A 10,980-nucleotide genomic window follows, 5' to 3' on the forward strand; every position below is an offset into this window, starting at 1 on the left:
TTGCGTGCAGCGGTGTAACCGAAATGAAACTTCATCCCTCCAACAACTGCACCGATAAAACGTGCCAGCATTCAATACTTGATAAACCTGACGCATGAAATATTTTATGTATAGTAGATTATTGGAGAATTTACTTATAAATGAAAAATATATTGGTCGACCCACATCTGGTATGCATGTGCGTTCTTATTAATTTTGATCAAATTTACTATAGTAAGTTGTCTCGAAACACAATTGCCGAAAATTAATGGTTGGGTGACATACGGGGTTGAAATCAGGAATCGTCAAAACACTTCTTTGAGGCAGATACGTCTCAATTTGCTTTGGTTAACGCAACTTCAAAGAATGCTTTTGTTCCATAGCATTATGAGCGAATTATAGTGATTTTGAACTCAATTAATTTAATACCGGTGAAAAAGTTAAAACCGCGGAACGATTCAGTGCCTGGTGATTTTCCCTTTCGTTAATTTGAGTTTTCGATTTGGATTACCTAATTAGATACAGTTTTGTCTAAAAGAGCTAAGAAATTTTGTCCCCATGATGCTAAGAAGCGCGCATCAACATGATTAAAACTGAAAAACAGATTTTGCTGCACTTATCTTATCATGCCTATCATATACCTACGATCGACCGCACGCAACGACGTTCGGCCGCCGTGTACTTGAGAAAAGCTCTTTTCGGAAAATGTTGCATTTTTTCCTAAACCAGTTTCTTACTATTAACAATCTCGTTTCAATCCACTAGCTTGACTATCCCCCGATGAATTAATTCTCAGAAGCGAGCAACTCTGATTTTCAACACTTGTCAACGTAACCTACCATAATTATTTACCGCGCAAATTGTATTCTTAATCCCGCCAAAATTGTTCCAAACGAAACTGGCGCTGTAATTGCCTTAAAACATTTGACTAGACTGACTGACGAGTTTTGTTCTCAACTTTTATTTTTTATTTTTTTAAAAGTATCACAAATCACTTACACAAATTTGGTCCAGTGTACGTCTACACTGGAAGACATTGTTTCGCCGTAGATTTCGCACGCTACCATTTCGCCATTTAGATTTCTATCTTCTTTAATAGCAACTAAGAATTAAACATAGCCTGAATGTAGGCGTCAGATTCTGTGAACATTTCTGGTGCTCTAAGTGCCTTTTTAAAGCTGCAAAGGGTGCATTCTGTACCAGTGTCTTTGGGGTCTAAACTCGATAACGTCGTAACCAAGTATAAAATACCCACTGACCTTTGACGCGTTCCCTGTCTTTTAAAGCAAATTCACTCCCTTTGAATGTTTGATCAAAATTGTGGATTCGGCTGCTGCAAAGACGTTTCTATTCTTGACCATTTCAAAAGACAATCCTGCTGAATTGTTAGCCATTAACAATGAGTGTACAAGCCGGTGGGGATGGTGCACATGCGGCTTTGTCACGAAACAGGGATTTGGTGACATTTTTCGCCTGCACATGTGGCAGTGGAACATGAGGTGGAACATGTACTACCTCAGTATTCATGAGGAAATGAGAGAGGAATAGATTGTAAAAACTGCTCTGAAAAAAAGTGGAAACTTTATTTGCAATCTTTCATGAGGAATTATGAAGACATTTCTAATGTAAAAAAAGTGAACAGTGAAAGCTATACAATAATAAGCCATTGTAACTCTGAAATTAACGTGTTATTTCCAAATTAATTATGTCCTTCACTTGACATGTGTAACAGTAGAGTTCATATGGAGCGATGTTTTACTCAGTCCATCGAGTATGAAGCAAAAAAGGGTGCGAGTGGAAAAAATGGCCGTGGGAAAATCTGAAAGCGACTGAAGGAGACAAGGTCATTTTTTTCCACTCGCACGGGCGCGGACAGGCAGTGCGATGTTTTTGTAAAAATCAGAGAAATCGATAGATTAATCCAATTTAAAGTATGCTATCTCGATTAAGAAACACTTAGAGCTTCTACAGAGCGTTATTAGTCTCTTTTTAACGCCTAGCCCACTTCTTCGCTTCTTACCGATTGCCGGTCAAGGTTTTTGATGTTTTTTTTCAAATTCAAAGAAACAATTAATTTATATCCATGGCAATGCCTCGCCATGCGATCGACCTTGTAATGGCTACAGGCATTTCTCTCAAATATCAAAGCAAAGCAAGTTGGGTAGTATAAACAACATGTTAGAGAACTTGATCTTGAATGGGAAAATTCTATGGTTTTTTTCTGAATTGCAACAAAATACCGACTGCCGGTCATTTAGTGAATTGTACACCAACGTTTCGTGGAAGCGCTTAGTACTTCTTAATCGAGATAGCATACTTTGGATTGGATAAGTCTATCAGTTTCTCTGATTTTCACAAAAAAAATACCGGACTGTCCATCATTTACTGAATTTAAACCTTGACCGGCTGTCGGTCATTTAGACACAGTGTAAGTCGCTTAAAAATATTTCTTTGAAAATCCTAAAAATGCCTGATTAATCTTTCCCTCCTCGGCGACCTTGTACTTTCTCCCTAAGCATTGCACTTTTACTTTTGGGTAGACTATAAATTTTGGACAAATAGTGTCTCGATCTGGAACTTGTGGCCAGTAGAAAAATTCATTTTTTTTGCTCAGAAAGTTAACACGGAGGTTATCTTGTGTCTTTTCCTCCACTTGACCTATGAAGCAGTTGTCACAATCGCTATAGGCTACGGCAACCCAGTCGTCCTTTTCAATTTTTTCAATGTTGTAGTCCTGTGAAATGCATTAAAAGAGGTAAGATGTGACTGGAATGGTGAATGTAACTGTAACTGCGTATTTGAAAGAAGAAGAACTATTTTGATTTATTCTTTTTGTTTGTTTGTATCCTGGTTTTGTCTGTTTGCTTGCCCTTTAATTGTTTTATTTCACGTTGTACTTCAGTTCTCTGCTTCATCTCCTCTTAGTTCGATCTCAACAAGAACATTTTTTCTGACAGACTCACGTCATATGACTCGTTTTTGAGTTCATGATACTCTGGCGTACACAGAAGCGGAACAACAATAATGACAGTACATGTATATACCTCAGAAAATTATTTCTTACCCATTCGTCAACAAAATCATCGTCAGTTTCTTCGTTTCGATCTAGAGAGAAGACATTATACCGTTTTAGCTGGTCATCCGGCTGTAGTACAATGCACATTAACAAACTAGGGAACAACGCACCTTTTTCGCTTTGTTGAAGTTTTAGACTTGTTGGCTGTGACGAAACAGAAAACCTAAATGAGCAGTGTGTAACCTAGAGATAATAACATAATTTCAAAACACTTTGTTGAGTAATTCATGGTTATACGCAGGAATTGTCATACAATACCTTTGTTTTTTTCGCCGTGGTTGCGTTAGGCTTTGACTGTGAAATATTTTCCTTTACTCAGGGTTGTCAAAATAAGCCGGCAACCGGCTCATTTCACCGGCTATTCCGAATACTGCGCCGGCTACTCCGAATTGCGGAAATAAAATTGTTCAGTTAACAATTCCTTGGAAGCCAAATCGGATCACAGGCAGTAAAAAAAAAATTATTTTGCTTATAAAGGTACAATAAAATGTGTGCATGACACGATTCGGAACTGATTTAATTGATTGTGAAAGCTGAGAATGTCGCGTCGATGTGCGTGCTTGCGAAATGCGAGAAGAGATTGCGTTAGAGCGCACGAGGTAGAAAAAAAATCATGGCGACCGGAGGCAGCGGAGCGAAACGAAATAGGACTTTGCTTGATTTCAATTTTATTAAAAAGAAGAAGATCAGCGAAGATCAAGAGGAGAATGAGCAAGACGACGAGCAAGGTAAGTGTTGATAAAAACTCGTCCTTTACACGTTTTGTATTGTTTACGAAAACAATATCAGTGGAAAGACCTCACACAATGCATTCAATACCCGGACACGACAAAAGTCGTTCTGGTTCACTGGTTATCTTGTGAGTACTAACATTTTCATGTAATTGAGCGTTATACTTTTTTCTATCATTCGAATTATCCATTCTTTTGTCTCGCTTTAGAAACACTTTTGTTTCTTACGCTACTGTAAAAGTTTTGAACCGCCTTATTAAATTACTATTATTTACATTTTGCGTTTTGGCTGGCGCGTGTCTGCTGACATATTTAAGTAATCAAAAAGAAATACTAAGGCTAATACTACTACTGAAACGAAGAAGGATAATTTTAAAATAAGTTAAGCTTTATTTGCAAGACGAAACACTCAAGCAGCCAAATGCGTGTTTATACAAACAAGAAAGTCGTCAAATTTATCCGCTAGACGTGACGGCGCCTCTGTTAATTAGTAAAATGTTCATTTCATTTTTGTGGGCTCTTGAGGAATTTTTTTTTTTACAGGGTTTTTACATTTTTAAAAGGACATTTTGATAATTGTAAATTTTGTGAAAGAAGTAAAATTTTGTGAAAAGTTATTTTATTATTGCATCCCTAACTTTTTTGGCATGCATTTCAGAGGGGCAAAATGGGAAAAGGGTTTTTAAGCAAGTCTAATTAATTTTGGTTTTTTAGAGATGGAAGTTGTAAGCACCGATGTAACCACACAGAGCAGTACCCAGATAAATAGCAGCTCAAATCAAACAACTGCATCTACTAGTCAGGAATTGGAATGCAGCTCTATTCATCAATTAAGCGGTTCAGCTTCAAGTGGCCCAGCTCTTCTCAGTGAGGATAGCACAGCATTGCAATCTAGCGCTCCACAACTACCAGAAGATGAGACAAACAGAATCATTGAAAATTTGTTTTCATCAGCACAAATTGATAAAATGCATCACTTCCATAAATGTCGAAACACCGGCTGCAATGGTATTTCAAAAGAAGAGATGGATCGAGTCAAGATGACCAAAAAGAAAGATCGTTTTCAGCACGAGTGGTTGTTCAAGAGGGAGACATGCTTTTGTCCCCAAACTGGTATCTGGTGGCTCGTTTATGTGGAGAACGAGGGAATGTATTGCCTACTCTGCCGTAAACATAAAAGCAAGTCTGCCCAGAACAGAAGTGAAACATTTTCAAGTGATCCATCCACAAGATTCAAGTGGGGTACAGTCAAGGAACATATGACCTGTGCAAAACATCAGACAACAGTGAAGAATGAGCTGTTAAATCGAGTGTCTCACTTCCAAAAGCAAGTGGATGAAAAGGAGAGTTCTAAGGTTGTAGTGCTACAGGAAGCTTTCCATGCAGTGTACTGGCTGGCGAAGGAGTCCATTGCCAACAGGAAGATCACGTCCCTCCTTGAGCTGATGGAGCTCTTGGGTCTTGAAGAGCTGAAGTATTTCGCACATCGATCTCGTGGATCACTCAGGGAGATATTTCTTACGATTGGAAATACAGTGCGTGATCATATCTGTGGTAAGCTTCAAGAGCAGTCCTTTTATGGCCTGTTGGTGGATGACATGGCAGATGTCAGCAATGAAGAGCAGATGCTGGCTTTTGTTCAGTACTTTGATGTGGACCTAGCCAGACTAGAGTGCAAGTTCTTATTTACAGCCAATGTTCTGGAAGAATCTGCAAGTGCTGATGCAACAACTTACATGGTGTTATCACTGAACAGCTTCAAGCTTTGAAGATTCCCTTAAAGAACCTAAGGGGCCTTGCAACTGATGGGGCAAGTGTAACGACTGGTAAAACCTTAGGCCTAGCAGCATTACTGAAGAAGGATGTCATCAGCTTGGTGGCAGTTCATTGTGTATGCCACAGGTTAGCTCTGGCCTGCACGGACACCAACGAGGAACTAGCAATGATAAAGGCGGTGGAGACAGAGGTCACACAGCTGTGGAAAATCTTCGACAACTCTCCAAAGAAGCTTGCAGCATACCTAAAGGTACAAGAAGAGATGAAACAACTTACTCTTGGGGCCAAGGCAAACAAGAGAATTGGCAAGCGGTTAAAGAAGGCCTGCAAAACACGGTGGCTATCTTTTGACAATGCCATAGCAGCAGTATGTTCAGACCTTCCTTCCATCCTCCAAACCCTCCGCCAGTTGAAGGCAGACCCGTCTTGCTATGGTCTACTGAAGAAGCTCATGAAAGTAAAGAAAATAGGCACCATTTACATTCTTCGTGAAGTTCTTCCAGTACTAAGTGACCTTAGTAGAGTGTTCCAGCGGGGTACGATCAACTTTGCCCACATCAAACCATCAATCACCGTTTGCAAGGAGAAACTTGTCGCACTTGTTGACAGTAAATCTCCAATAAAGAAGCTGCAAGATGATTTAGCTGAAAGAGGAACCTTGGCTGTTACTGAAATCAAGTTCTCAAGCAAAGACATCGAGTATCTGGAGAATCTCTTAAAGAACTATGTCAATGGGCTGGTCAAGAATATCACCAAAAGATTCAAAGATGCGACTCCAGTTCTCACAGCAATGCAAGTGTTTGATAAAACAGCCATACCACCTAAAGAGAGTGATGATTTCATGGAGTATGGCCAAGAGCACATCGATGTTCTGGCTTCTCACTACTTCCCAGGTGATGAAGTTAGTCAAACACAGCTTCAAGCTGAGTGGAAACTCATCAAGTACGACCTCCTCACATGGAAGCTGCCTCAAACTGTCAAAGATGGTAAACTTTCTTGCGCAGAATGGGTCATGCAGCAGCTGGTTAAGCAGAAGTTTTCTTACCGAGGACATTTCCCTCTGATGATCTCTGTTGTAGAAGCCCTTCTTGTCATTCCAGTATCAAATGCCTGGCCCGAAAGGGGGGCATCGAAAGTGAAGTTAATCAAGAATCGCCTGCGAAGTCTTCTGAAGGGGGACATGCTAAATTCCCTGATGCATATCAGCTTAAATGGCCCACCCGTTACCTCAGAAGAAGGCCGGCAAGTAATCAAAGATAGTGTGGTTTCCTGGTTGGCTGCTAAAAACCGCAAGAAACTTCCATCTGTTCATCCATCTGTTCCCACTGCCGCTGGTCCTTCCACACAACCAAAACCAGCAGAACACAGTACCCACACACAGGCTACTCAAACAGTGGTTGAAGAGATCGCAGAACAAGTGCAAGTGGATGATGAGGTTACTCTTGCAGCTGAAAAGCTTGGGCTTCCTTTAGACGATGAAGTGGATGATCATGAATCAGATGAATCTGATTATAACAGTGATTTTGAAGACGATTAGAACAATCCAATCTGTAATGAGATTAGACTAATCTGAAGCATCATAGTCTCTTCAATATTTTGTATTTGATAGTGAATGTAATTTTATTTCAATCAATGTTACAGTTATTTACGTTTCAAATAGTGGATTGAAGGACTACACAGTAACTGTATACCATAATACTGTGAAAAAGAAAAGTTGTTTTGAAGACAAAATACAGTGTCAGAGAATAGTAGTTTCCTTCATGTTCACTACAGTTTCTCAGGATTTTTAATTACATGGCATGTAAAGAAAATAAAGGTAATGGCAGGCATGGTGACTGTAAGCTGTCCAATACCATGCCGGTTATACATGACTTCAAGTATTTCATAAAGGTGGATTCCAGAGCTATAAGACCAAATTAAGAGTGGGCAAACCATCTACAAATTTACAAAATGTTTGCTGAAAATAGTCCCAGATTGCATCTCATCTCAGGGGGCCACCCCCCTCCCATACCCTCCCCAAACGATGCGCAAAGCGCATCGTCCCTTGCCGCTTCGCGGCAAGGTTTTCACGGCAGCCGCCTACTTTTGGTACAGAACCTGCTACTCTGAAACCTTGTGACAACCCTGTTTACTTCTGTGACTTTCCTTATCACCCCTTCTGTCTTCTGTGTTTTGTTTTTCCTGATGTTGTCTTTACCATGCTACAAAAAAGGAAATAAAGTGATTATGCAGCAGTTTAACTCTTTATTTAAAAGATTTTTTGTAGGCTACACAGTTAAGGGTACACAGGCTAGTCGAAGAAGAATGACCTCATCGTTAATACTTATGAAGAGGTGCATCATAACGAGTTATAAAATGACAGAAAGTCATGATCAATCCTCAGAAACAGATAAAACGTCACAGTCCTCGTCGTCCTCACTTGTGCGTGAATAAACGGACTGTCAACCCAAAATTGTGTACAAAGTTACTGACAGATATTGATTTTATATTTTTTAAAAGGAAAAAAAAGAAAGTAAGAGAATTATCGTACCTTCGTTTCTTTCGAGGGAACTGCTTTCTTGCGCTACAAAAAACAATTTCAATAAAGGTTAGGTTTCAATATATTCAATCTCAAGGTAAGTGATAAAGCTAAAAACCTTTTGTTTGTTTACCTTAAGTTTAGGTTTTTCTTGAGATATAACTTTCTTAATTTCCTGAACTTCCATTCTAGCTCTTTGGGTCTGTGTCAATATTTGATCATTGCTGCAATGCTGCCAAACGAAAAAGGAAGCGTGTCTTTTGGTTGCATTAAAAAGTGATAAAACTATCACTCGTGTTTAAATTAACCTCCTGTCGATCCAAATTTGTGGACAATTAGTTACTAATTTTGAAAACAAAAACACAACAATTTTTGCTTTTCGATCAGTTCTTGTTTCCTGGCAAGTATCAAGGATAGGTTCAGGATAAAGGAGTGCACCCTTTCAGCAAATAAACTATCTGCCGACATGACGGACCGAGACATTGAGCCCGCAAAAATCGTGTTTCTATCATGTACTTAATGCACGTCTTTAGGAAACAGTTCTACTTTCATTTATTTGGAAAAGTTTCTTTTACGATCTGTCTTGTAGTTCAGTAGCAGATATGGCCTACAACAATTGTGGTGCATTAATTACTGACCTGGATGACCTTGGATGATCTATTTGCTGATGAGGTATTTGAGCCAATTATCTGTTTGCCTTTATGCTATAAAGAAAAGATAATTATAAGACTTTTTAGCAGATACATTTATGGCCCACAGCGATTGTCGTCCATCAATTGACTACTGACTTGGATGACCTTGGATGATGTACTAGGTGATGAGGTCTTCGGGCCAATTATCATTTTGGCTTTTTGCTATAAAGAAAAGCAGATAATTGAAAGCCTTTTTTAGCAGCAGCGATTGTCGTGCATTAATTGACAACTGACCTGGATGACCTTGGATGAGCCGGTCTTTGAGCCAATTATCTGTTTGTATTTTTTCTATTAAAAAAAAGGATAACTTAACTGAAAGATTTTTATTTTAAGGACTGTTTCAATCTCTTGGAGTGTCGACCTTAAATCATTGTTGTGTGCTTAAGAAAAACATTTCAGTTAACCGACCAGATGCAGTAATTTGCAAAAGTTTACATGTGCTTTTGTAAATATGAATGTTTGTCTTACGTCTTGTTACCTTTTGAACACCAGAAAGTGGGGCATCATCTCCCTCTGAAGAGGTGTCACTGCTTGAGGATCTTTGACGGTCTGTAAACTTCTGAAAATGGATCAATTTAAGAAATTTGTCTCCGTCTATTTTCGCGAATTCCATTCAATTTCAATCTTAAGTGGCTTAACGTAACAAAAATGTTGCAAAAATGTCTATATTTCTGATAGGGAGTTGGAGCAAAATGTATATTAAATAATAATGATGATCCTATAGCTATTCGGCAGTCAAGTAACAAATGCTTTTGTTAGAAAGTGTAATGTACAGGAACCAACTAACCACGGTTTTCTTTGTCCCTTCGAACTGAAGTCCCGTATGTTGAGGAGCTTGACCTCGCTTTTTTTGCACACGGTTTTCGATGACCTAAGTAAAAAGGCATAAGATGTGAATTATTAGTCTGTTTTTTTGTTTAACTCGCATGCCGGTTTAATGTGCGTGCAGGATAATACAAGTTGAATGGATCAAGAAGCACGAAACAAACCCGCAGCGGCGATGGTTGCTCCTCTAAGTCGTCAAACGGCTCATCGTCCGCGCCATAGTTTTCTACACTGCTAGTCAGACTTTCTGAAAGTCTGTTTTTCTGCCATATGAGGTCGCTTACGTCTGCTCGGTATTGATTGTATGCCTTTAAGTTAACAAAAAAAAGCAATCATACATATGTATTTCATTTTTAAATATAGGTCATAAGGATGAAGTTGATTTGGACCTATACTAGAATATTGAAAACCCGCTTGATTGACTATATGCAGAAAACATTAATCTACAATTGCCATGTTAAAAAAATCTAACAATATAATGATATGATAAATCTTGAACATATGAAATAATTAATTTGACTGCACATACCTCATCCTGTTCCTTTTCGAGATTCCGCACCTTGTCCATCGAATCTCTGATCTTCCTACGATCGGTTTCGCGCTCTTCAATAACCTACAGCAAACGTCAGTGAGATTAAGGGGGAAAGGCGATAGCTAGTGTCAGGAGTTACCCAAACTACTGGGCCAAACTTACTGAAAAGACGAGAAAACGATAATTGCATGCCTATCAACATCGCACTCACTTCTTCCAGATTCATTTGGAGGCTTGCATTTCTTTTTCGTAGCCGTTCTAATTCTTCTGCCATCTACAAACAAAATAAGTAACTATTCGGAAACTTCTTCACTTGCGTGACTATTTTTCAAGCCCTTTTTTCTAGATTGCTGCCAGTGCATTCAATGAATTCGCTACAGAAAGCCGTGAAACGTTCAGAGCTTTGTTTCAAGCTGATCATAGTTTATCGTTATCAGATCAATACCAACTGTTCTGTTGTCATTCATTACTATTACAATAAAGCTGGATTAATCAAATCGTGGCCGTGCAACTACAGTATATATGTAGCTCGAGTTTTGTTATTGAAATTAATAAACTCTGGATCCTCTCAAGAGATACAAAAAAGGGCTTTTTTCCTACTTCACAGGGGCTACATACCTCCTTGTAATCATTCTCAGATCTGCCGGTGCTGGTAACTTTTTTGGCCGCTCTCTGAAAGAGGGACAGAATCGTTGAGGATTATACCCCACATAATTATTGTAATGGCTCATGATTTATACCAAGTCGAGAGAATGAACAAATGGACGGAGAGAGAAGCACATACCCGCTGTTTGCGCAAATCCTCGAAAGTGACTCTTCCTTCCAGCAAATCCAACAGAAGAGTATGTTGC

This window comes from Montipora foliosa, chromosome 1 (genome assembly GCF_036669935.1).
Source record: "Montipora foliosa isolate CH-2021 chromosome 1, ASM3666993v2, whole genome shotgun sequence".
In the NCBI taxonomy this organism is placed as follows: Eukaryota; Metazoa; Cnidaria; class Anthozoa; order Scleractinia; family Acroporidae; genus Montipora; species Montipora foliosa.